General features: G+C 41.8%; 1 long non-coding RNA gene across 1 annotated transcript; it reads left to right on the top strand.

Moving 5' to 3' along the window:
- The first annotated feature begins 17675 nt into the window (after positions 1-17675).
- Positions 17676-18641, top strand: LOC127327903 (uncharacterized). Its single transcript, XR_007868834.1, has 4 exons — positions 17676-17839; positions 17930-18019; positions 18222-18392; positions 18481-18641. It is a non-coding gene; the product is annotated as an uncharacterized lncRNA (long non-coding RNA).
- Positions 18642-26319: the final 7678 nt, after the last annotated feature.

The following is a 26319-nucleotide window of genomic DNA, read 5'->3' as shown; positions in this document are numbered from 1 at the left end:
AAATAGGCGCCGGCAAGGGCGCCGGCACCTCCGTTTGGGAAATGCCGGCACATCATCCTCTATTTGGGGACGCTGCTCCCACACCGGCGCCTCCAAACAGGCGGCCATATTTTAAAATTTAAATTCAAATTTGCAACACGATATTCGTACGAAGTTTGAATGAAATTTGTACAAATTTAACGCAATTTGAAGCTAAAACGCTAAAAAATACTACTAGCGGCGCTGGGAGTCGACCGCGCTGAAGTCGAGCTCGTCGCCGATGGATGACCCGAAGGACCAGCTGTCGACGTCGTCGGCCTCTTCCTCGTCGGCCTTCTCCTACTTTGGCGCTGGCAGCTCGGATGGTCCGGCGAGGTCGACGTAGTTGACGCCATGGTCCCTGGTGGACCACACCGCCGCCTGCCGCGGGTCGATAGCGATGTGACGGTAGTCCTCGTCGACAGAGCGGCCGATGATGAATTTGTTGGAGATATGCCCAAGAGGCAATAATAAAATGGTTATTATAATATATCTTTGTGTTTATGATAATGTTTACATACCATGCTATAATTGTATTAACCGAAACATTGATACATGTGTGTTATGTGAACAACAAGGAGTCCCTAGTAAGCCTCTTGTATAAATAGCTTGTTGATTAATAGATGATCATAGTTTCATGATCATGAACATTGGATGTTATTAATAATAAGGTTATGTCATTATGTGAATGATGTAATGGACACACCGAATTAAGCGTAGCATAAGATCACTCATTAATTTCATTTGCTATAAGCTTTCGATACATAGTTACCTAGTCCTTTCGACCATGAGATCATGTAAATCACTTATGCCGGAAGGGTACTTTGATTACATCAAACGCCACTGCGTAAATGGGTGGTTATAAAGGTGGGATTAGGTATTCGGAAAGTATGAGTTGAGGCATATGGATCAACAGTGAGATTTGTCCATCCCGATGACGGATAGATATACTCTAGGCCCTCTCGGTGGAATGTCGTCTAATTAGCTTGCAAGCATATGAATGGTTCATAAGAGACCACATACCACGGTACGAGTAAAGAGTACTTGTCAGGAGACGAGGTTGAACAAGGTATAGAGATACCGATGATCAAACCTCGGAGAAGTAAAATATCGCGTGACAAAGGGAATCGGTATCGTATGTAAATGGTTCATTCGATCACTAAGTCATCGTTGAATATGTGGGAGCCATTATGGATCTCCAGATCCCGCTATTGGTTATTGGCCGGAGAGAAGTTTCAACCATGTCTACATAGTTCGCAAACCGTATGGTGACACACTTAATGTTTGATGTCATTTAAGTAGATATGGAATATGGAATGGAGTTCTAAGTTTTGTTCGGAGTCTCGGATGGGATCCAGGACATCACGAGAAGTTCCAGAATGGTCCGGAGAATAAGATTCATATATAGGAAGTCATTTTACAAGTTTGAAAATGATCCGGTGCATTTATGAAAGGTTCTAGAAGGTTCTAGAAAAGTCCGGAAGGAATCACCATGGAAGGTGGAGTCCCTCCGGGAAAGGGAGAGTCCCACCCCAAGTAGGTTTCATCTATTTGGCAGTTTTTGAATTGGGGTCTTATTCGAAGACTTGGGCAAACCTAGATGTGTTCCACCTATATATACATGAGGAGAGGGAGGGGGCCGGCCACTCCAAGCCATGAGTTGGCCGCACCACCCTTGCCCCCTTGAGGCCGGCGCCCATAGCCCCCTCTCCCCAAACGTACCCTAGCCTCCCCTCCTCCACATACAACTCCCGCAGCGCATATGCGAAGCCCTGCCGGAGTTCTCCACCACCACCGCCACCACGCCGTCGTCCTACCGGGATTCCGAGGAGGATCTACTACTTCCGCTGCCCGCTGGAACGGGGAGGAGGACGTCATCTTCATCAACACCATACGTGTGACCGAGTACGGAGGTGCTACCCGATTGTGGCACCGTCAAGATCTTCTACGCGCTTTTGAAAGCGGCAAGTGATCATCTTCTGCAACAACGAGATCTAATCTCGTAGGATTTGGAAACCTTCAAGGGTTAGTCTCGTGATCCCCTCATTGCTACCGTCTTCTAGATTAGATCTTGGCTTGTGTTTCGTTCTTGCGGTAGGAATTTTTTTGTTTTCTATGCTTCAAATCGCTTCAGTGGTATCAGAGCCGTGTCTATGCATAGATTGGTTGCACGAGTAGAACACAATAGTTTTGTGGGCGTTGATGCTTTGTTGTCTTTAGTTCGTGTACTTTGCATCTTTGTGGCATAGTGGGATGAAGCGGCTCGGGCTAACTTTACATGACAGCGTTCATGAGATTTGCTCCACGCTCGACATGCGACTTGTATTGCATAAGTGGCTTTGCGGGTGTCTGTCGCTCCCACTATAGTGAAGATCCAATTTACTCTTTCTATTGACAACACTAGTATCACCGTTGTGGTTCATGTTCGTAGGTAGATTGGATCTTAATCGAAAACCCTAAACCACGTAAAAAATGTAAACCAAATTAGAGACGTCTAACTTGTTTTTGGAGGGTTTGGTGATGTGATATGGGCATGATGTGATGATGAATATGTATGAGATGATCATTATTGTATTGTGGCAACCGACAGGAGCCTAATGGTTGGCTTTAAATTTCATGTTGAGTAGTATTTCAAAGTAGTTGTAATAGTTGCTACATGAGGTGAACAACCATGAAGACGGCGCCATGGACCTTGACGCTACACCGACGATGATGAAGATCATGCCCGTTGATGATGGAGATCATGTCCGTGCTTTGAAGATGAAGATCGAAGGCGCAAAGACTAAAGGGCCATATCATATCACATATGAATTGCATGTGATGTTAATCCTTTATGCATCTTATCTTGCTTAGATCGCGAAGGTAGCATTATAAGATGATCCCTCATATTAATATCAAGATAATAAAGTTTTCTCCCCTCGTATGCACCGTTGCTACAGTTCGTCGTTTTGAAGCATCCCGTGATGATCGGATGTGATAGATTCAACGTTCACATACAACGGGTGTAAGTCATGTTTGCACACGCGGAATACTTGGGTTTGCTTGACGAGCCTAGCATGTAAAGACATGGTCTCGGAACACAGGAAACCGAAAGATTGAACACGAGTCATATGGATGATATGATCAACATGTTAATGTTCACCGTTGAAGCTACATCATCTCGCGTGATGATCGGTTTTGGTGTAGTGGATATGGATCGTGTACCACTTAACAACTATGAGGGATGTTGTATTAATTGTGAGTTCATTAGTAATTATGTTAAAACATGAACTAATTATCATGAACATAGTCTGAATAGTATTTTGAATTAATTTGTAGAATTGGCATCCGTCATCTACCAAGCGCTAGTCTTGTAATTGAGATAGAAATACTGTTAAATCTGACAAGTAACTTTACGGACTGGTACCGTATTATTAAAGAATCAATAAATGATTAAGTCCTATTGCAAACTTTTAGTAAACCTTACATTGTTGATTCAAAGAACTATGGTTTCAATTAGTACCTAAAGTTATCTTGTCTCCGTGAAACTTGAAGTTCAAATCTGTTTGAAAAGTAAGGAGCTGAAAATTTGGTTTTCAGAAATAATCAAGGTATGAGATATATGTGATATCTAAGACCTTATTGCAAGATGATAGAATATAATTTGGTGAGACTACATAAACTCATAAGTTTTATGGGAATGTACGAAGGTTGAAGACGCAAGGCGTCCCAATCCTCCAACTATTGGGGCACTAACAGTATTCGCATATCCATGAAGTGATCGTCCTTCGTATGCACCGTTGCTAAGACTCGTCGTTTCGAAGCATCATGTGATGATCGGGTGTTATAGATTCTACGTGTGCATACAACGGGTGACGAAGGGTTATGCCCATGTCAACGGGTGCAAGCCAGATTTGCACATGCGAATACTGAGATTAAACTTTACGAGCCTAGCATGTACATACATGATCTCGGAAAGTCGTCATGATATGATGGATAAAATTATGAGTGAAATTGTTCATCATATTACATAGTTACTAATACGTGAAATCTGGAACACTTGTCATATGATGATCAACTTCAAAGTAAGAACCTCAAGGTTATTGGTATTTGACCAACAAACCTAGAAGTTATTGATGTTGAAGTGTTTTTCTGAATAATGAGGAAATCTAAAAGAGAAACTACAAAAGATTATTGGCAGAAAGAAAAAAAAGACTAGAAAGTCTAGCTCAGGTGTATATAAATGATATACATGTTATGGATGTATTCCTTGTTTGGTCACATATTAAAATTCTTGGGTATTTGTACCAGATTGGTTGGTATGAGATGTCATACAATACAAATGCAATACAAGAATACGATGGTGATGACCCACAAGTATAGGGGGTGTATCGTAGTATCTTCGATAAGTAAGAATGTCGATCCCAACGAGGAGCAGAAGGTGTTGACAAGCAGTTTCGATGAAGGATTCACTGTAAATGCTCACAGACAAGTATTCAGGGGGTTTTGATGTAACAGTTGAATAAAGTACGAGTATGTAAAGTGCGAGAGTAACAATTGCAGCGAGTGGCCCAATCCTTTTTAGCACAAAGGACAAGCCGGTTTGTTTACTTATATTGACCAAACGTTCTCGAGGACACACGGGATTTTAGTCTAGTGCTTTCGCTACATGCGGCTAAATAATCTTCATTGTTGTGATAAGTGTTGTGTGGGTGAACCTATGCTAATGTACCGCTCTTCCTAGGACTAATACATACTTGTGATTATACCCCTTGCAAGCATCCGCAACTACAAGAAAGTAATTAAGAATAAATCTAACCACAGCCTTAAACTCTGAGATCCTGCGATCCCTCCTGCATCGATATACCAGCGGGGGTTTAGGTTTCTGTCACTCCGGCAACCCCGCAATTGGCAAACGAGTACAAGATGCATTCCCCTAGGCCCATAAATGGTGAAGTGTCATGTAGTCGACGTTCACATGACACCACTAGAAGAATAACACCACAACTTAAATATCACACCATTGAATATTACTCAACCATAGTTCACTACTAACATTTAGACTTCACCCATGTCCTCAAGAACTAAACGAACTACTCACAAGACATCATACGGAACATGATCAGAGGTGATATGATGATGAATAACAATCTGAACATAAACTTGGTTCAATGGTTTCACTCAATAGCATCAACAACAAGTAGAAATCGATACCGGGAGAGTTTCCCCTATCAAACAATCAAGATCAAACCCAAATTGCTACGGCGGTAACGGTGTCCAGCGGTGATGACGGCGGTGATGATGGTGGAGATGATGATGATGGTGATGGCGATGATGTCCAGCTCGATGACGGTGACGATGGCGTCGATTTCCCCCTCCCGGAGGGAATTTCCCCCAGGATTCCTCCCCGCCGGAGAGCTCTTTTCTCTCTGGTGTTCTCCGCCCCGCGAGGCGCGGCTGTAACTCTTCGCGAGGTACCCTCTGTGGCTTAGGTCTTCGGGACAAAGGGTTTGGCGAAGAAAAGGAGGCGAAAGGGGTCGTGGGCCCTCCACACCACAGGCCGGCGCGGCCAGGGCCTGGGCCGCGCCGCCCTAGGGTGTGGGCCCACCCTGGCTGCTCCTGGCTCCTCCTTCTGGCTTCCTTCGTCATCTTGAAAAATAGGATTTTTGGTATAATTTCCTTCCAGAGTTGATCTTCCGAAATATTGCGTTCTGACGGTGCTTTTTCCAGCAGAATCCTGGCTCCGGTGTTCGATCCTCCAATAACGATGAAACATGCAAAATAGATGAAATAACATAAGTAATGTGTCCCAATATGAAATATATCAATGAATAACAGCAAATTATGATATAAAATAGTGATGCAAATTGGACGTATCAACTCCCCCCAAGCTTAGACTTCGCTTGTCCCCAAGCGAAACTGAGCTCGATAGACATGACCACATGTTTATGGAGTGAAGAGTCGATAAATAAAATACGGACAAGAAGCATCATATTCATTCACACAGGACATTATAGTAAACAACCTCTTATAACTCATATTGAAACAAGTATAAGGTAATCACAAGTAAAGGTGCATGAGAAATCATGATTGGTGATGGCAAACTTCGTTCTTGGTCAGAGAACAATTAACAGATTATATTTATCTCATTGAGCAGCGCTCTCATGTTAAAGTTTATAAGGCACAACTTGCATACTCAATCGTAATGGTCTTCTCATAATCATTGATAACTTGCAAAGCTATATTCATTCAGATAAAACTTGTACTAAACAAAGAAGAATAAAAGACATGATGTAGCAAATCACAATATAATGGTTTGATCACAACTACTCAAATGCTTGCTTGAGATGGAGGGAAATAGGTTTACTGACTCAACATAAAGTAAAAGACAGGCCCTTCGCAGAGGGAAACAGGGATTAAATCATGTGCTAGAGCTTTTTCAGTTTTGCAATCATATAAAGAGAATAAAAGTAACATTTTGAGAAGTGTTTGTTGTTGTCAACGACTGGTAGCGGGTACTCTAACCCCCTTGCCAGACAACCTCCTAAGAGCGGCTCCCATATTATTTTCATTTTGTGTGGCACTCCTTCCAACCTTTCTTTCACAAACCATGGCTAACCGAATCCTCGGGTGCCTGCCAACAATCTCATACCATGAAGGAGTGCCTTTTTATTTTAGTTTTATTATGATGATGACACTCCCCCCAACCTTTGCTTACACAAGCCATGGCTAACCGAATCCTTCGGGTGCCGTCCATCAATCACATACCATGGAGGAGTGTCTATTTGGTTTAATTATTTTGGGACTGGGAATCCCATTGCCAGCTCTTTTTGCAGAATTATTGGATAAGCGGATGTAGCCACTAGTCCATTGGTGAAAGTTGCCCAACAAGATTGAAAGATAAAACACCACATACTTCCTCATGAGCTATGAAACATTAACACAAATAAGAGATACTAAGTTTTGAATTGTTTAAAGGTAGCACATGAAGTATTTACTTGGAATGGCAGAAAATACCATGTAGTAGGTAGGTATGGTGGACACAAATGGCATAGGTTTGGGTTAAGGTTTGGATGCACGAGAAGTATTCCCTCTCAGTACAGGTCTTTGGCTAGCAAGGTTAATTAGCAAGCATAAGAGTCGAGGGAAACAAACAAATATACATGTGATAGAAACAATCATGCATCTTCCTTGTAAGTACAAACAATTTTAACTTCAGAATAATAAGCTATGAGCTAACAAGAAAGACAATGAAACATCTACATGTATTTCTCTTTTCTATTTAAACCTCAAAGTGTTGTTGCTATTGACCAATGCTAAGTTTGCCAAAACCAAATAGATTTATTCAATTCTCCCAAAGTGATACCAATACTAATAACAAGGTGAATCATATAGTACAGATTGCAAACTAGAATAGGATGTGCAATATGTAAATGATAAGACTTCTCATTAATATTCCATAACGATAACTCACACCAAGGGATACATAGATAACCAACTAAAGGAGAGATACTTCCAAACGCAACCCATCTTATATGATAACTTCCCTACTCATGATATGATACTACTTGACAATAAAAGTAAAAGGTAGTGATAATGTGATACCGCGGCACTCCCCCAAGCTTGGAACAAACCAAGGGGATGCCAATACCGATGATGAATTACTCCTTCGGCGATGGTGGTGATGAATTCCTGACAAGCTTCTCAATAAGCTCCTGAAGCTCGTCAATCCTGTATATGAGATTGCGAATCATCTCTGAGTTGTGCTCGACGCGGTTAAAGAGTCTGTCTGATGGCGAGTCCCAGCTCTTGGAGTTATTTCCCCATTCTTCAGCCTCAGGCTCCTTCTCTCCTGCAGTGTTAGAGCGATCTATATCCCATTGGCTAGGCAATGCTGCCTTGGGAGTCCCTTCAATTTGATTACTGAAAATTAGATTGTGGAAGGGGTGATGAGTGCCTGATGGAGATGTTCTCGGAGCTAGGTGATGACGTGGAACCGCTCCTCCCGTGCGAATTCTTGCGCTCTTGTTTGCACTAAAAGGGTTGTCCACCACCTTGATGCTTGCGATGGTAGCACGCGGATGTGCGCGTGAATCTTCCTCCACCTCTTCTTCATCTTCTTTCTTGACATCCTTGTCTTCCTCTTTCCACCCAAGATCTCGATCATCTTCATCCGGAAACTCCTTGCCCTTGTTTTTGGAGACCATGGTGCTTCTAGACCGAAAACAGATCCTGGCAGAAACAGCTCGAAACAAAACACGTCGAAAACACGATATACGGACCTCCAGGGGTCCGGGGGATTATATAGCAAAATTTTTCACGTCAAACGGAAAATACCAGATCGAACCAGAGTCGGAAAGGGGCGACGGGGCGGCCAAACCATAGGCCGACGCGGGCCCAGGTCAGGCCGCGCCGCCCTATGGTGGCACCCCCTCGTGCGTCCTTTCCACTCCGTTTCGAACTCGTAATTTCTCATATTTTCCAAAAACAGCAAAAATATAGTTCGGAAAGTAAATTGCGTACTTTTCATTACCGATCGTTACCTATTCGAAGTCGAGTTCTGGCGGACTGTCAATTTGCCCTTTGATGTAGGCCTCCGGTGTTTCCACTTGAATAATATCAACATCAACATTATAAGAATCACCCGAGATATAATGCTTGAGTCTTTGTCCATTCACCACTTGCGTAGCATTGCCTTGGAGAGAGCTAATTTTGATTGCTCCTGAACGATACACCTCCTCGACAACATATGGTCCTTCCCATTTCGAGAGTAATTTCCCTGCAAAGAATCTGAGACGAGACCGATACAATAGGACTTTATCCCCAATATTAAATTCTCTTTTGATGATCCTCCTATCATGCCATTTTTTAACTTTCTCTTTAAAGAGTTTAGCATTTTCATAAGCTTCACTTCTCCATTCATCTAGAGAACTCAATTGCAACAACCTCTTATCACCGGCAAGTTTCGGATCTTTATTTAATTCTCTAACAGCCCAATAAGCTTTGTGCTCTAGTTCTAAAGGTAAATGACAAGCTTTCCCATAAACCATTTTATAAGGTGACATTCCCATGGGATTTTTATAAGCAGTTCTATAAGCCCAAAGTGCATCCTTCAATTTACTAGCCCAATTCTTTCTAGTTTTATTAACGGTCTTTCCCAAAATAGATTTAATCTCTCTATTTGATAACTCTACTTGACCACTAGTTTGAGGATGATAAGCAGAAGCAATTCTATGATTAATACCATACCTAGCAAGAGTTTTTCTAAAACCTCCATGAATAAAATGAGAACCTCCATCAGTCATAATATATCTAGGTACTCCAAATCTAGGAAAAATAATATCTAAGAGCATTCTTAAAGAGGTCTCACCATCAGCACTTTTTGTAGGTATAGCCTCCACCCATTTAGTAACATAATCAACAGCAACAAGTATATGAGTGTTACCTTACAAGACGGAAAAGGTCCCATGAAGTCAAATCCCCAACAATCAAACGGTTCAATAACAAGAGTATAATTCATAGGCATTTCATTGCGTCTGGAGATATTACCAACCCTTTGGCATTCATCACAAGATAAAATAAACTTTCTCGCATCTTTGAAGAGAGTTGGCCAATAAAAACCTGATTGTAGAACCTTTTGCGCGGTTCTTTCTCCGGCGTGATGTCCTCCATAAGCACTACCATGACATTTACTCAATATCTCCTGTTGTTCATATTCAGGGACACATCTTCGCATAATACCATCCACTCCTTCTTTATATAAGTGTGGGTCATCCCAGAAATAATGCCTCAAATCATAAAAGAATTTCCTCCTTTCTTTGAGCTGAAAAGGTTGGAGGCAAGTACATGGAAACAAAAAATTTAGCATAATCAAGCATACCAAGGACCTGTCTCGCGAGCTCACCTTTATTACAGCCAATTGTTCATTTGGAAAACTATCATTAACAGGAACAGGATCATAAGCAATATTTTCCAATCTAGACAAATTATCAGCAACAGGATTATCAGCACCTTTCCTATCTACAATATGTAAGTCAAATTCTTGCAACAGAAGTACCCATCTAATAAGCCTCGGCTTAGCATCTTTCTTTGTCATAAGGTATCTAATTGCAGCATGATCAGTATGAATAGTAACTTTTGAATCAACAATATAAGATCTAAATTTATCACAAGCAAAGACTACAGCTAATAATTCCTTTTCAGTTGTAGCATAATTTCTTTGAGCAGCATCAAGAGTTTTACTAGCATAATGAATAACATTCAGTTTTTTATCTACTCGCTGTCCAAGAACAGCGCCTACAGCAAAATCACTAGCATCACACATAATTTCAAAGGGTAAATTCCAATCAGGAGGTTCAACTATAGGAGCAGTTGTTAAGGCTTTCTTAAGAGTTTCAAACGCTTCCTTACAATCATCATCAAAAACAAATGGTACATCTTTTTGAAGAAGATTAGTAAGAGGCTTTGAAATCTTAGAGAAATCTTTAATAAATCTCCTATAAAACCCAGCATGACCAAGAACACTACGAATACCTTTAACATCCCTTGGATAAGGCATCTTCTCGATTGCTTCAACTTTAGCTCTATCAACTTCAATACCTCTCTCAGAAATTTTATGTCCCAATACAATTCCTTCATTAACCATAAAGTGGCATTTCTCCCAATTAAGAACAAGGTTAGTTTCTTCACATCTCTGCAAAACTTTATCAAGGTTTCGCAAGCAGCTATCAAAAGAATTCCCATAGACGGAAAAATCATCCATGAATAACTCTACAATACTTTCACAAAAACCATGAAAAATAGCAGACATGCATCTTTGAAAAGTAGCAGGAGCATTACATAAACCAAAAGGCATGCGTCTATAAGCATAAGTTCCATAAGGACAAGTAAAGGTGGTTTTCTCTTGATCTTTAGCTTTAACAGCAATTTGTGAAAACCCAGAATAACCATCAAGAAAGCAAAAATGAGTATTTTTAGACAATCTTTCTAGCATTTGATCAATAAATGGTAAAGGGTAATGATCTTTCTTAGTAACTTTATTAACTTTTCGAAAATCAATGCACATTCTATACCCTACAACTACTCTTTGAGGAATGAGCTCATCATTATCATTAGGCACAACAGTCATACCTCCTTTCTTGGGAACGCAATGCACAGGACTAACCCATCTACTATCAGCAATAGGATATATAATACCAGCTTCAAGAAGTCGTAATACCTCATTCCTTACCACTTCCTTCATCTTTGGAATTAGACGACGCTGAGGTTCAACAACAGGCTTTGCATCATCTTCCATATTAATAGCATGTTGGCATATAGACGGAGAAATCCCCTTCAAATCATCAAGAGTGTAGCCAATAGCGCCTCGATGCTTCTTCAATATTTCCAATAACCTTTCTTCCTCAATCTCTGAAAGCTTAGAACTAATAATAACAGGATATATTTTCTTATCATCAATATGAGCATATTTAAGATTATCAGTTAAAGGCTTTAAATCAAAAACAGGATCTTTCTTTGGTGGCGGTGTTGTACCCAAATCTTCCACCGGTAAATCATGCTTGAGAATAGGTTGGCGAAGAAAAATTTCCTCAAGCTCATCTCTTTCTTTCCTAAAAATTTCGCTCTCGCTATCCTCCAAATGTTGCTGCAAAGGATTATTAGGAACAAGAACAATAGATGCACATTGCTCCATTTTAATATCGTTACTAGGCAAATCAGCTTTATAAGGAGTTTTAGTAAATTTAGAGAAGTTAAACTCATAAGATTCACCAGCAAATTTAGTCAAAATTTTCTCTTTCTTGCAATCTATAATAGCTCCACAAGTATTTAGAAAAGGTCTACCAAAGATAATAGGACAATAATCACTAACAGCAGAACCAAGTACCAAAAAGTCAGCAGGATATTTAATCTTACCGCATAAAACTTCCACATCTCGAACAATACCAATTGGAGAAATAGTTTCTCTATTAGCCAGCTGAATACCCACATCAATATCTTCAAGTTCACAAGAATCAATTTCGTGCATAATCTCCTTGTAAAGCTCATACGGAATAGCACTAACACTTGCACCAATATCACATAATCCATAATAACAATGATCACCAATTTTAACAGATATCATAGGAACACTAGCTTGTTTGGGTTTATTAGGATGTGAAACAATATTAGAGGCATCTTCACAGAAAATAATATGACCATCCTCCACATTTTCAGTCACAAGATCTTTAACTATTGCAACAGCAGGTTCAACTTTTATTTGTTCTTCATGTTCTACAGGTTTCTTTTCACTTTTATGAACCGCACTATTTATAACAGAGTACTCCTTCATTTTAGCAGGGAAAGGAGTTTTTTCAATATAAACCTCAGGAATAACATGATCAGCAGTTTCAACTACAACACATTTATTAATAGATGAATCAATTTTATCTTTATATGGTTCATGATACTTATCAAAGTTCTTCTTTGGCAATTCATAATGAGAGGCAAAAGCTTTAAAAAGATTTACAGCAACTTGAGAATCAAGACCATATGTAGCACTCATATTACGAAATTTATCAGTATCCATAAAAACTTCAATGCATTTGTAATCATAATTTATACCTGATTCTCTATCTTTGTCGATCTCCCATCCTTCAGAATTTTCCTGGATCCGATTAAGAAGGTCCCTTTTAAACTCTTCCTTATTACGCGTGAATGATCCAGAACAAGAAGTATCCAGCAAGGTCTTGTCTTCAAAAGAAAGTCTTGCATAGAAATTATCAATAATAACATTACCAGGAAGCTCATGAATGGGGCATTTGAGCATTAAAGACTTCAGTCTCCCCCAAGCTTGGGCAATACTCTCTCCATCATGAGGCCAAAAATTATATATGCGATTCCGATCCTTATGAATTTCACTTGGAGGATAGAACTTAGAATAAAACCGGGGCACAATATCATTCCATTCAAGAGAATCCCCATTATCCAGTAATTTATACCAATGCGCCGCTTTACTGCATAGCGATAAAGAGAATAGTTTCTTCCTCACTTCATCCATAGCAATACCTGCACATTTGAATAACCCGCATAATTCATGCAAAAACAGTAAATGATCACCGGGATGGACAGTTCCATCCCCTTCATAACGGTTATCCATAACACGTTCAATAATTTTCATAGGTATTTTATATGGTATTACTTCCTCACCTGGCGCTTCATCCACTACCGTTGCAGTAGTAGTAGATTTCCCAAATAAAAATTGAAGAGAAGATCTCTCCATAATGACTTATAGCAGCAGGCAGAAATAAAATCAGCACAACAGTAAAGGTTTTCCTTACCAATTCCACTTACCAATAGCGCTTCACTCCCCGGCAACGGCGCCAGAAAATAGTCTTGATGACCCACAAGTATAGGGGGTGTATCGTAGTATCTTCGATAAGTAAGAATGTCGATCCCAATGAGGAGCAGAAGGTGTTGACAAGCAGTTTCGATGAAGGATTCACTGTAAATGCTCACAGACAAGTATTCAGGGGTTTTTGATGTAACAGTTGAATAAAGTACGAGTATGTAAAGTGCGAGAGTAACAATTGCAGCGAGTGGCCCAATCCTTTTTAGCACAAAGGACAAGCCGGTTTGTTTACTTATATTGACCAAACGTTCTCGAGGACACACGGGATTTTAGTCTAGTGCTTTCGCTACATGCGGCTAAATAATCTTCATTGTTGTGATAAGTGTTGTGTGGGTGAACCTATGCTAATGTACCGCCCTTCCTAGGACTAATACATACTTGTGATTATACCCCTTGCAAGCATCCGCAACTACAAGAAAGTAATTAAGAATAAATCTAACCACAGCCTTAAACTCTGAGATCCTGCGATCCCTCCTGCATCGATATACCAGCGGGGGTTTAGGTTTCTGTCACTCCGGCAACCCCGCAATTGGCAAACGAGTACAAGATGCATTCCCCTAGGCCCATAAATGGTGAAGTGTCATGTAGTCGACGTTCACATGACACCACTAGAAGAATAACACCACAACTTAAATATCACACCATTGAATATTACTCAACCATAGTTCACTACTAACATTTAGACTTCACCCATGTCCTCAAGAACTAAACGAACTACTCACAAGACATCATACGGAACATGATCAGAGGTGATATGATGATGAATAACAATCTGAACATAAACTTGGTTCAATGGTTTCACTCAATAGCATCAACAACAAGTAGAAATCGATACCGGGAGAGTTTCCCCTATCAAACAATCAAGATCAAACCCAAATTGCTACGGCGGTAACGGTGTCCAGCGGTGATGACGGCGGTGATGATGGTGGAGATGATGATGATGGTGATGGCGATGATGTCCAGCTCGATGACGGTGACGATGGCGTCGATTTCCCCCTCCCGGAGGGAATTTCCCCGGCGGATTCCTCCCCGCCGGAGAGCTCTTTTCTCTCTGGTGTTCTCCGCCCCGCAGAGGCGGCTGTAACTCTTCGCGAGGTACCCTCTGTGGCTTAGGTCTTCGGGACAAAGGGTTTGGCGAAGAAAAGGAGGCGAAAGGGGTCGTGGGCCCTCCACACCACAGGCCGGCGCGGCCAGGGCCTGGGCCGCGCCGCCCTAGGGTGTGGGCCCACCCTGGCTGCTCCTGGCTCCTCCTTCTGGCTTCCTTCGTCATCTTGAAAAATAGGATTTTTGGTATAATTTCCTTCCAGAGTTGATCTTCCGAAATATTGCGTTCTGACGGTGCTTTTTCCAGCAGAATCCTGGCTCCGGTGTTCGATCCTCCAATAACGATGAAACATGCAAAATAGATGAAATAACATAAGTAATGTGTCCCAATATGAAATATATCAATGAATAACAGCAAATTATGATATAAAATAGTGATGCAAATTGGACGTATCAGATGGCCTAAGTGACAGATAAGGAATATGGTAATAATACACGTCTGAAACATAATAAAGTGTTATTATGTTTGTCATTGGCATTCTACCTAGCCCTTAGAATTTATAATAAAGAACTTAATAATTGTTATTTTATTCTGGTCAAATGAAAACAATGATTTGTTCAAATTATGACATTACTCCATGTACGATGGATAAGTTATTATAAATCTTAATGGTGAAACACACATGCATAACACTGACGCTAAAATGACATAAGGCAAATGATTTGAATTCCACTTATCAGTGGAACCGCCATTTAGGTCATGTTAGAAAGGAACGCATGAAGGAACTCCATGCAAATGGATTTTTGGAGTCATTTGATTTTTGAATCATTTGGCGCTTGCAAAATCTTTTCTAAAAGGAATGACTGAAATACCGTTCATAGGCCAAGAGTTGAACAGGCAACTAACTTAGTGGAAACATACATAATGATGTATGTGGTTCACTGGGCATAGTTGTGTGCGGGAGATTCTTCTACTTCATGAAAACTTCCAACAATGAATTGAGTATATATATGTGGATATATTCGATAAGGAAGAAGTTTGAAATATTTGAATGGATTCAAATAAATTTCAGCGTGAAGTGGAAATCATCGCAATAGAAAATTCAAATATCTATGATTGGATCGTGGTGGAAATATTTGAATTACAAATTTTAGCGAACATCTAAGAGAGTTATGAAATTGTTCTACAACTCACGTTTCTTGGAGTATCATAGTGATGATGAAGTATCCAAGAGACGTATCAAACCTTGTTGGGTCAATAATGAGATAAAATATTGATGCCATTATATTTTTGTGGATTATGCTTTAGTGACTACCGCTTTTACACTGAATAGAGCATCATCATGATCCGTTAAAATGACACCAAACGAGTTATGGCATGGGTATGAACCCTAATAGTCATTTCTTAAATTTTAGTATGCATAGCATATACAGCCAAAATCGGATGAATGTCTTTGTTGTTATCCCAGAATTAGGAATTCTTCCCACTATGAAGTAAAAGACAAAAGTGTTTGTTAATGTTACTTGCTTATTTCCAAGAAATTGTTTTCTAGCAAAGTATTTGAGTGGGAGGACAATAGTACTTGATAAGGTTTATGAACCTGAGCATAATGATCAGAGTAGCGCAGCATCGGAAATGGTTTCGAAAGCGGCTACGAAGATCATAGCTCCCATGTCTACAAAATGTTATAGTCATGGAGATCAAAGTATCTATTAAACCTTGTAGATATGGTTTACTTCGTGATAAAATAAATGAATTGTGGACAAAGATTGGTTATGAACAATGATAAACCAACTACATACAAAGAAGTTATGATGGGCCCTAACTCCATTAAAATGGCTATGCGCCATGAAATCCAAGATAGACGAATACTTTTTGAAAGAAAATGGATCCATAAAATTGATGGACTTGGATGAAATATCCTTGAAGAAGCTCGACTTATCGAAAAGTTGTTTACGACAAAGTTCAAAGATTTGACTACGATAAGATTAGATCTTCCGTAGCAATGCTTATAGTCTATGTGGATTAGTCTATGTTTCTGTGATAATAATGAAACAATAAATCACTTATTTTTCGATTGTCCCTTCGCAAAGCTGATTTGGAGAACCATCCAATATACTTTTAATTTGCCTTCACCGGCCAATGTTACAAATATGTTTGGAAATTGGCTAAATGGTGTTGATAAAATATCTAAAGGACAAATCCGAATGGGTATTTGTGCCTTGATGTGGGCTATATGGAATTGTCACAATGATATTGTCTTTAACAGGAGATCACATGCTAATTTCTTACAGGTTATCCGTATGGTTACGCACTGGATCCACGAATGGTCATACCTACTACCGGAGGTTCAGTGTGCGCATATGGATTCTGGATGCAGCCGTCTGGAGACGGTTGCTCGGGATATCTACAACCAGGGTGGCTGGCAGCCTACTAAGAGATTGCAACATGCATAAGAGTCTTTTCCTTTTTTTCCGCTGGTTAATATTTGTGTACACTTTGTGTGATCCTTGAGTTGTATAACCTTTGAATGTTAAACTATGCAATAAAACGGCTGTGTGCATCAATTGATGCAGAGGCCGGGGCGAAGCTCCCATTTCGAAAAAAAAACATATTAAGTAACAGTAAAATGTAACCAGCTAGGAGCCCTCACAGCACTTAGGAGCTCTGGTCCGTCCGATGTAATCATTGACGTTGGAGATTTACTGGGAGGTACCGAACAGTCGGTCAAAAATTTCTCTTCCCTGATCGCAACGATGTTAGCAATCATTACTGGGTTGCTACTCCAGTAATTGAGTTAGGACGTCGCTGGTATGTTGGGCCGTGAAAAGGTAACATGGCCTTCTCACGTGGTCCATTAACCATTATCGTCAAAACGAACCAAGGAGGAAAAAGGTCCGCACGTCTCAAATGGCTAATTCCGCAGCGCCGATGGGGCGGCTACGTACAGGACGAAAAATCTGGTGCGGATCTTCCCCGACTCAAACAGCGAAGGGTCGGAGGAAGGTATCATCCCTTGTTGCTTCTCTTTTTTGTTCGATTTTTTCTAACAATAGTTCGGACAAAAAAAGTTTCTTCTCAGGCGATGGCACCGGCGAAGCTTATGGCCAGCGACTGCATGCTGCGTCCCCTCTATACGGGGAGCCACTATTCGATTCGCCGGTGGACCTGGTCCATCATCCGATAAACGCCTCTCCTTGGGTATCTCGGATTCCAAACTGAAACGGCCCGCACCATAGTAATCTTTCCTGTAATTATGGTGACCCACTCCTAAACGATGATTAATATGAACGTTACTGTCCGCTATCTCCTGTCCATATAAATATGTGGACGAGCAAATCTACTTTGTCTACCCTCTTTTATCCCCCCTTCAACCTGCCATTGTTCATCAGAGATGCTTGTTGCTTAGGGTTGGTATTTGTTTCTTGCCATCCTAAACTTTTTCTGTAATTTTGACATGGACACTGGTTAGAAAAATAGCTTACTGTTACTTCTTGTAGGGATCGTCTTCCCTTTTATTGCGGATACTTATTCAGGGATTCCTCACAGCAACTTCGTAAATTTCATTTTCTGCAATGGCGGCTGGACAGGTGCACTTGCTCATACATGGAATTTTATCCCTCTTTTTATTTCGCCCAATTGTTCTTAATAAATGCCGCACTTTGTTTTATTTATTGTCTCTTTTAACTTCATTTTACAATATCTGCATTCTATTTGTTTTCTAGCTTCTTGTCTACTATACCCACTAGCGACTTTCTTCCTTCCGGTGGTTCGTAACAATGTATATTACAGGATATACATATATAGCATAATGACAAATCGTTCTCGTATGATCCCATGGTAACGATGCCCAGGAACCACACTTGGTTCGCGGCTCTAATAGTGTTCTACCCCAGAGTAACAAGGAAAGGATTAATGAACCAATTGTTATGGTCAGCCGCATGTTATTACAACAGAAAAGAGGTACGTTCATCCCACTCTTCATGCATTGCCTTAAAAGCTTGTGTGATTTGTTAACTTACTTCCCTTGCTGGTTTTGTTTTATTTGAAGATGCTTTCTTTCCGGTATACTCTGTCCAACATGCAAAGAAAAACTGATCGCATTAGACTGAAGAAGCAAAAAAATAAAAAAAGGTCTTGGAAGAACCAACGCTTGATCCTAATGGAGTAACGGGGAACCCCATTTACCCCTGGGTGAAGAATTCAGTGATGGGCTCAAAGGTGCTGCCACCGACAGCATGTGAATTAGTATTCACTATTCAGCCAAGCAGTGGATAATCCAGTAAAGTCTCTTGCATGCAGTTCTGCAATATCCAGGAGAGTTTTAATGCCTCTCTTTGTTGATAATTCTCTATCTGACTGAACCAAATTTGAGGAATCGATAATACAGTCAGCTAATATGACCAACCATCTTACGACATGTGTAGACTGAATAATGGAAAAATGCAGAAAAGAAGTTTCAAAATAATCTCCTAAACCAAAAGGCACGATTATCTAAAACATATCGACAGTTTGATTTCTAACCAATTATTCATAAGCTTCTATATTTTACTGGTGCTTGGAAAGAACCGAACACAATGCCTGGACTTGTTAATAATTCTTGGAAAATAAATTTTAAAATGAGCAAACAACTTGTAGAAAGAACTCGCCTTTTTATGCCTTGCCCCTTAGGGTACGATGGTCCATTAGATAACCGGGTTGATTTGCATTTTGTTTCTAATGTTGCTTGTTGATCATTAGCAAAAGTGTGACCCGGTAACACTTTGTAGCAGAGAGGCGCTGCACTGAATCATGCTCCAACCGCAAAATGAAATCTTTTCCTCGAAAAGTAATTTTCTCAAGTAAAATAGCTTATCCTTCAGCTTGCAACATCTACATTGACCTATATTTTGTGACCAGTTTTTTTTAATCCATCCACACACGTCCAAGCGTATTCACTGACAACCACCATTTTCATGTAGCAGCCAAGAACAGATATGACTGCCAATGCCCCCCTGTTCAAGCAATCAAACTGGAGTTGCCTACCTTTCTCACCGCACACAGTGGATTGCACGCAGTTGTAGATGAGCATGCACAACGGTTCCAGATCCTTCGCTCAACATCAGCAGGCTAGGCTCGAGGATATTCTGAATCTGGGCTGTAGATCAGGATATTTAGCCATTTGAGACGAGGTCGGGAACATATATGTTTTGGTCAAAAAATCTGTTGTAATTATGATCATTCAAATCTGTCACACTATAAAGAAGAAATTAGGCATAACTTGAGGTAGAGATGATCTACTACCGTATGAGTCAACTTAAGTTTCTTGTCTTTTTGTGTCCCTACATTTATGTAAATTCCTATTGTTTTATTTTTGAAATAGACGGGCGCAGCAACGCGCGCCAACATGATTTAGTTTCTTTTATGAGATATGCTAGCAGGATGGTAAAATACATTACTTATCAGAAGTGTGTATTAAATGTATATACAAGATACAACCAAGAGTTTTGCTGGTCCGTGGAATACTAGATAGGTATACAAACTTCAATTGGATGAAGTGAGTATCGCGGAGTTGGAATTTTCACCGGATGAAATAGTCAAAGAGTTTTTGATTTCATCAGAAACGATGAAGATGCTTGCATTTGCAAGAAATTAAGTGGGAGCACTGAGACATATTTATAATACTTATGTAGATGACATATAGTTGGTTATACATGATGTAATTATATAATTGATTATAAAGTTTCATTGAGAAATTAACTTCAATGAAAGGATATGGACTGAAACAAATTTAGTGCCAAGATCAATGAAGATAGATTGAAACACATAATAAGTTTAAGTCAAAAGTACATAGAATGGATATTGAAGTAGTTCAATATAGAAATATTAAAAAAATGTTCTTGTCATGTGATGGTTTAACAAGACTTGACCGTATCTGACACTCAATGAGTAAAAACACATGAGTGATTATAGATCGCGAATAATATGTACACAATCAGATTTCCTGTGCTCTAAAAGTGTTATGAGCATGTACCAGAATGATTCATTTGATGATCATTGAAAAACAGTAAGAATATTCTTGAGTACTTAAGAAGAACCAAGGATATACATATATAATTTTGTATGGAGAAATGAAAAACAAATCGTTGTAAGGTGTTGCACCGATATTGGTTTAGTCACATATAAAAATAAAATTTCAATCTCAGGACTAAGTGTTGTTTAAAAGGTAGCACAATGAGCTAGAAGTTGTCTATGCTAGATTTAGATGAGTTCTAAATATTGTGACGGATTCTACAAACGAAGGCAGAGTATGTCATTGTTTTGAAAATGACTGAGGATGTTAAGTCAAGAAGTTCTTTGAGAATTTGTTGTAGTTCTGATAGTGTCAGAACTTTAAAGCTATATTGTGTGTGACAATATTAGTGACATATTTCAAACCTCGGAATTAAGGTTCCACCAGAAGACCAAACATATTTAATGCCGACTCATTTGGAAAATGAGTGATGCGTGAAGACGCAAATGAATTGCAAAATACATACGTTTCTGAGCATGTCAGATCCGTTGACTAAAACCTCTCCCGTGAGCAAAACATGATAAAGCACCAGAAGGCCAATGTGTTATATCTTTGCAAATGTAAACTAGATTATTGACTCTAGTGCAAGTGGGAGACTGTTGGAGATATGCCCAAGAGGCAATAATAAAATAGTTATTATAATATATTTTTGTGTTTATGATAATGTTTACATACCATGCTATAATTTTATTAACCAAAACATTGATACATGTGTGTTATGTGAACAATAAGGAGTCCCTAGTAAGCCTCTTGTACAACTAGCTTGTTGATTAATAGATGATCATAGTTTCATGATCATGAACATTGGATGTTATTAATAACAAGGTTATGTCATTATGTGAATGATGGAATGGACATACCCAATTAAGCGTAGCATAAGATCACTCATTAATTTCATTTGCTATAAGCTTTCGATACATAGTTACCTAGTACTTTCGACCATGAGATCATGTAAATCACTTATGCCGGAAGGGTACTTTGATTACATCAAACGCCACTGCGTAAATGGGTGGTTATAAAGGTGGGATTAGGTATTCGGAAAGTATGAGTTGAGGCATATGGATCAACACTGGGATTTGTCCATCCCGATGATGGATAGATATACTCTGGGCCCTCTCGGTGGAATATCGTCTAATTAGCTTGCAAGCATATGAATGGTTCATAAGAGACCACATACCACGGTACGAGTAAAGAGTACTTGTCAGGAGACGAGGTTGAACAAGGTATAGAGATACCGATGATCAAACCTCGGACAAGTAAAATATCGTGTGACAAAGGGAATCGGTATCGTATGTAAATGGTTCATTCGATCACTAAGTCATCGTTGAATATGTGGGAGCCATTATGGATCTACAGATCCCGCTATTGGTTATTCGTCGGAGAGAAGTCTCAACCATGTCTACATAGTTCGCGAACAGTAGGGTGACACACTTAAGGTTTGATGTCATTTAAGTAGATATGGAATATGGAATGGAGTTTGAAGTTTTGTTCGGAGTCTTGGATGGGATCCAGGACATCACAAGGAGTTCCGGAATGGTCCGGAGAATAATATTCATATATAGGAAGTCATTTTACAAGTTTGAAAATGATCCGGTGCATTTATGGAAGGTTCTAGAAGGTTCTAGAAAAGTCCGGAAGGAATCACCATGGAAGGTGGAGTCCCCACCTAGCATGGCCAGCCAGCCAAAGGGGGAGGAGTCCCAGGTGGACTCCACCAGGTGGGCCGGCCACCACACCAAAGGGAAAGGGAGAGTCCTACCCCAAGTAGGTTTCATCTATTTGGCAGTTTTTGAATTGGGGTCTTATTCGAAGACTTGGGCAAACCTAGATGTGTTACACCTATATATACATGAGGAGAGGGAGGGGGCCGGCCACTCCAAGCCATGAGTTGGCCGCACCACCCTTGCCCCCTTGAGGCCGGTGCCCATAGCCCCCTCTCCCCAAACCCTAGCCTCCCCTCCTCAACATACAACTCCCGCAGCGCATATGCGAAGCCCTGCCGGAGTTCTCCACCACCACCGCCACCACGCCGTCATGCTGCCGGGATTCCGAGGAGGATCTACTACTTCCGCTGCCCGCTGGAACGGGGAGGAGGACGTCGTCTTCATCAACACCATACGTGTGACCGAGTACGGAGGTGCTGCCCGATTGTGGCACCGTCAAGATCTTCTACGCCCTTTTGAAAACAGCAAGTGATCATCTTCTGCAACAACGAGATCTAATCTCGTAGGATTTGGGAATCTTCAAGGGTTAGTCTCGTGATCCCCTCGTTGCTACTGTCTTCTAGATTAGATCTTGGCTTGTGTTTCGTTCTTGCGGTAGGAAATTTTTTGTTTTCTATGCTTCGAATCCCTTCAGAAGTTGAGGGCGGGGAACTCCTCCTCGTCGTCATCGCCATGGAGGGCCGCCTTCGCCTCGACCTCCTTCTCCCACCATTGCTTCTTCGCCGACGGAAGTGGTGGCGAGGCGTCCTCCTCCTTGACGCGGGAGCGGCGTCCCGACCCCGTCGTCCGACGAGCCAGAGCAGAGGAGGCGCGGTCGAGCGCGTGCGCGCGATGGCAGACGATCCGGTGCGTGAGGGTCCGGACGCTGCGGTCCGTTGCGGTGCCCTCTGCGTGGTAGGCTGCGGCGCCATGTTCGCCGCCTACGGGAAGTATACCGGCTCCCGTTGCCCGCTGACGCGTGGACGGAAGCCGTACTCGTGGATCGTGTCGTCGATGGAGCGACCGTACCACAAGGCACGGCGGCCGACGTTGTTGAAGCGGCCGCCCAAGGGGTTGGCCGTCCGCGTGTAACATCCCAAATTTCAAATCAATAAAAGAAGGAGTTTCCCAAATTCAAATTTGAGATCCAACAAAAACTTTAATTAACTCTTGTGTTATGCATAGTTCCCATGTTTAATACTTGTGTTTTTGCCCTAATGGTTGTGTGTGTGTGCTTAACAATGATTCTAAAACCCTAGAACATGATCTTGAGCACTAAGAAAGGAAGAAAAAGAAATAAGAGGAAATGGCAAAAACCTCACATATGGCTATGGTCATTTTTGAAAATCATCAAAAAAGGCCTTATGGACTTGTGCCAATGCTTGGGAAACATCCCTAGACCAATAACAAACACTTTTGAATCAAAGAAACACAAATCAAAGCAAAGGAAATTTCAAATTCAAGTTACATATGATAATGGTCAAATCTGCCATTATTAATATGGTACCTACTTTGAGCCCTTGTATTAAGCAAATCTCAAACCAAACCTTCCCAACTCTTTCCACCTCATCCAAGAGCCCATCAAGGTGAACACATTTTGTGTTGACCAACATGGTTGACTCTCCCCTATTGCTTAATATAGAGTTGACAAGTGGCAACATTGAAACGAAGTGTAGATCATAAACTTTTTGAAAATTCACAAACCACCACCAGTTTGCACCCCACCACCACCATTGTGTTCCAAACCTTAATTGAAATAACTCCACCAAAAATATTTGCAAAATTCAACAAAAATGTTCTTGCGGCCATTTAATCGAACACATGGCAGGCAGGAATCTGCTTTTTGCATACATGCTATTATCCAATGAATACTTGCCTAAACCTGAGACCAACCCTGAGCAAAATTGTACTCCTATGTCCCCTGCATCAAGCCACACCATTTCTTTGGTGATTAAAGCAAGGAGCACAGCAGGACATGGCCATGTCGTGCACCCTTGCACACCACCATGCCACCTCCCATCTCTGGTCCTTCCTCTTCTTTTCACCTTGTCCCAGAGCATCTCCGGGAAATACTGAGAAAGCCCATGCCAAGCCCTGGCACGCGAGAGGCCGGCATTGGCCAGCCCCGTACGTGCCCAGAACGTCCAGGACATGCCAGTCTGCGCGCTCACCGCGCACTGGACGCGCCAGAGCGGCAGCACGCGCCGCCGCATCCGTCCTTCCCTGCCTCTCCGTCTCTGCATCGAGCATCTCCACGCCAACAGCTACGCCCTAGACACGCACAAGCGCCTGCGCGAGCTCTGTCGCCACCTCCCGTGCATAAATTTTGCCGCCAGTACCGCCACAGACATGGCATCATCCCGAGCCATCCCGTCATGCTTTCGCCGCGCTAGCTAGCACGCGAGACTCGCCATGATGCCAGCTGCACCGTGTCGTCCTTGCCTTGCCCCTTCGCGCACCAGAACGGCCGCGCCATGATCGACCTCCACGGGCACCCGCAACACCCCTCCTCCGCTATAAATAGAGCACTCCCGCTCCCAATCTCATCACACCATCTCACTCTCCTCTCATCCCTGCTTCTCCTCGACCCATTACCTAGCCACATCCTCGCCGGAGCAGCACCAATTTGACGCCGGAACCCGCCAGTACCCGCATCATCTCGCCGTCGATTGGAGCCACCTCAAGCGAAGCCGCTTGTACCTGGAGCCTCGTCGTCCACGCCAACATCGCGGCGCACCCCTTCGATGATCACCGGAGCACCGGTAGGCTCTCCGATTGTCGAGGGTGCTCCTCGGCAATGCCCTCCGATAGGGGCTTAGGGTTGATGGAATCCTGCAAGCTGACACAAGACATCGGTTCACAGACAAGCGGGGAGAGCAATTTACCCAGGTTCGGGGCCCTCGATGAGGTAAAACCCTTACGTCCTGCCTGTCTGTTCTTGATTATGATGATAATGGGTTACAATGGGGTGCCGAATAGTTCGGCTGAGATCTCGTCGAGATAGCTAATTGCTAAGGTGACCTAGCTCTAAGCTTTTGCTGGCTAAGATTGCTAAGATTGATCGTGTCCCTCGGCATCCCCTCTCCTGGCCTTTATATAGGAGGCCAGGTCTCAAGAGGTCTAACCGAATACGACTAAGTTTACAGTAGTTTTAGATCCGATATTTCCTTATTCGACTGCTTCCTTATCTTGCCCGTCAAGGAACCTTCTGGTGCACCGTCCTAGTGGCCCGCCTTGCTTCCGAGTGTCTTCATGGGCCTCCAACTAGATGGTATAGGATAGGGCAACATCGTTTACCCGAAGGGTAGTGCCCACGTCAGTAGCCCCCGAGTGTCTAGCCGAAGATAGTTCGGGTAGAGACTAAAACAAGTCTCCTCCTGATGTTCTTCTCCTTCATTGCCCTTGTTCATCTTGAATCTGCTTCACCTTCTTCTATCGGGTGCGCGTCAGCGCTCCCGATGGGAGTAGCCCCCGAGTCTAGGTACGGATGCTTGCAATCCGTGCGTAGACTCAAGTTGTACCACTCGAATATTTCGTTCTGCCGAAGTTTTTTCTGCAAATCTTCATAGGTCATCCGATAAATTTTCTTTATGCAAGGGATAATGAGTAACGTGCCCAAATTTTGTTGGTTAACTGCCGATGGCAAAACAACGTTACCCTACATAGAATCAAGTCCCCAGGCATGATCCTGGAGTGCAAAAAACTTCTATCGGGTGCGCGTCACGCGCTCCCGATGGGAGTAGCCCCCGAGTCTGGGTGCGAGTGCTTGTAACCGAGTGCAGACTCGAGCTATTCAAACAATTTTTCTTCAATCCCTTCTTCCTTCGACTGCTCATTCTGTCGGGTGCGTATCACGCACTCTCGATGGGAGTAGCCCCCGAGTCTGGGCGCGGGTGTTTGCAGCCTGGTGCAGACTTAAGTCGAGCAATTATCTCTTCCTCCAAAACATTTTTCCTTCGAGTCTTCATTTTATCGGGTGCGCGTCAGCGCTTCCGATGGGAGTAGCCCCCGAGTCTAGGTACGGATGTCTGCAGCCGGGCGTAGACTCAAGTCCTTCATCCGATAACTTTTCATTTTTCCCTCAAATGCTGGCGATAATGACGTCACTGCTGTCGTGCAGCTGCGGTGGTTTGAT

The sequence above is a fragment of the Lolium perenne genome, chromosome 1 (assembly GCF_019359855.2).
Source record: "Lolium perenne isolate Kyuss_39 chromosome 1, Kyuss_2.0, whole genome shotgun sequence".
Classification (NCBI taxonomy): Eukaryota; Viridiplantae; Streptophyta; class Magnoliopsida; order Poales; family Poaceae; genus Lolium; species Lolium perenne.
This window is presented reverse-complemented; position numbering and strand designations above follow the sequence as displayed.